Consider the following 2,500-nt stretch of genomic DNA (forward strand, 5'->3'; position numbering starts at 1 on the left):
ATATTAAACTGATAAGAACAGATACTACACTTGATCTTAGCCAAAAGGCCGAGAAGCGATACTGTAATATTGTCAGATACAGGTGACCCAGGTGCCACCCTGACCTTTACTTTGATGGTCCACAGAATCCAGTAACGACCCGGAATGCGTCTGGGTTAAGGAATTATGTGGCTCCGGGATGGCGGCCAGCGACCGTTTAACATTTTAACTATCACGTCAGTCAGTCAGTCAGTCAGACAGACAGACAGACAGACAGACAGACAGACAGACAGACAGACAGACAGACAGACAGACAGACAGACAGACAGACAGACAGACAGACAGACAGACAGACAGACAGACAGACAGACAGACAGACAGACAGACAGACAGACAGACAGACAGACAGACAGACAGACAGACAAGCAAACGATGCTGTAATATGGTCAGATACAGGTGACCCAAGTGCCACCCTGACCTTTACTTTGATGGTCCACAGAATCCAGTAACCACACGGAATGCGTTTGGGTTAAGGTATTCTGTGGCTCCGGGATGGCGGCCAGCGACCGTTTAACATTTTAACTATGACGTCAGTCAGACAGACAGACAGACAGACAGACAGACAGACAGACAGACAGACAGACAGACAGACAGACAGACAGACAGACAGACAGACAGACAGACAGACAGACAGACAGACAGACAGACAGACAGACAGACAGACAGACAGACAGACAGACAGACAGACAGACAGACAGACAGACAGACAGACAGACAGACAGACAGACAGACAGACAGACAGACAGACAGACAGACAGACAGACAGACAGACAGACAGACAGACAGACAGACAGACAGACAGACAGACAGACAGACAGACAGACAGACAGACAGACAGACAGACAGACAGACAGACAGACAGACAGACAGACAGACAGACAGACAGACAGACAGACAGACAGACAGACAGACAGACAGACAGACAGACAGACAGACAGACAGACAGACAGACAGACAGACAGACAGACAGGACAGGACAGGACAGGACAGGACAGGACAGGACAGGAAGCATATCCCAAAGGCAACGGCCGCAGGTCGGCAAAATGTGGACGTTACAAACACAGCCTTCCTGTCTGCCTGAGAGCAGCTATTATACAACACCAGTATATTGTTGATCACGATATAATGCTCTTGCCAGATTACATTCAAATGACTTATTATTCATAACAATTAAGGTTCAAAAAATGCAAGAATCTAATATTTCTTATACAGTGCCATCTAGCCTACCAAGTACACTCACTTTTTACTCAAGCGTAAACATTTTTCAAAGCGTTGACAGATCATCGCATGATCACATGCTTGTGATCGCACCGCATTATTTTTGAACAACATTGGGGAGATGCACCGTTCCTGGAGCTACTGCAATACCAGGTCGATGCGTGGAGAGGATGGAGCAAGCTCCTGTTCCATCTCCCTGTTCCAAAAATCAATTTAATATATAGTCCCCGGGTAGGGGACATATCAGATATTAAACTGATAAGAACAGATACTACACTTGATCTTAGCCAAAAGGCCGAGAAGCGATACTGTAATATTGTCAGATACAGGTGACCCAGGTGCCACCCTGACCTTTACTTTGATGGTCCACAGAATCCAGTAACGACCCGGAATGCGTCTGGGTTAAGGAATTATGTGGCTCCGGGATGGCGGCCAGCGACCGTTTAACATTTTAACTATCACGTCAGTCAGTCAGTCAGACAGACAGACAGACAGACAGACAGACAGACAGACAGACAGACAGACAGACAGACAGACAGACAGACAGACAGACAGACAGACAGACAGACAGACAGACAGACAGACAGACAGACAGACAGACAGACAGAGAGACAGACAAGCAAACGATGCTGTAATATGGTCAGATACAGGTGACCCAAGTGCCACCCTGACCTTTACTTTGATGGTCCACAGAATCCAGTAACCACACGGAATGCGTTTGGGTTAAGGTATTCTGTGGCTCCGGGATGGCGGCCAGCGACCGTTTAACATTTTAACTATGACGTCAGTCAGACAACTATGACGTCAGTCAGACAGACAGACAGACAGACAGACAGACAGACAGACAGACAGACAGACAGACAGACAGACAGACAGACAGACAGACAGACAGACAGACAGACAGACAGACAGACAGACAGACAGACAGACAGACAGACAGACAGACAGACAGACAGACAGACAGACAGACAGACAGACAGACAGACAGACAGACAGACAGACAGACAGACAGACAGACAGACAGACAGACAGACAGACAGACAGACAGACAGACAGACAGACAGACAGACAGACAGACAGACAGACAGACAGACAGACAGACAGACAGACAAGCAAACGATGCTGTAATATGGTCAGATACAGGTGACCCAAGTGCCACCCTGACCTTTACTTTGATGGTCCACAGAATCCAGTAACCACACGGAATGCGTTTGGGTTAAGGTATTCTGTGGCTCCGGGATGG

General features: G+C 47.7%; 2 non-coding genes across 2 annotated transcripts in view; both read right to left on the reverse strand.

Moving 5' to 3' along the window:
• LOC137604508 (U2 spliceosomal RNA) overlaps positions 1 to 60 on the reverse strand; it is a 191-nt gene extending 131 nt beyond the window's left edge. The window contains exon 1 of the small nuclear RNA XR_011037595.1: positions 1 to 60. This exon is cut by the window's left edge and continues 131 nt beyond it. This is a non-coding gene — a small nuclear RNA (U2 spliceosomal RNA).
• Positions 61 to 1,373: 1,313 nt separating this feature from the next.
• On the reverse strand, positions 1,374 to 1,564 carry LOC137604511 (U2 spliceosomal RNA). Its single transcript, XR_011037598.1, has one exon. It is a non-coding gene; the product is annotated as a U2 spliceosomal RNA (small nuclear RNA).
• Positions 1,565 to 2,500: the final 936 nt, after the last annotated feature.

The sequence above is a fragment of the Antennarius striatus genome, chromosome 11 (genome assembly GCF_040054535.1).
Source record: "Antennarius striatus isolate MH-2024 chromosome 11, ASM4005453v1, whole genome shotgun sequence".
NCBI classification, from domain to species: domain Eukaryota; kingdom Metazoa; phylum Chordata; class Actinopteri; order Lophiiformes; family Antennariidae; genus Antennarius; species Antennarius striatus.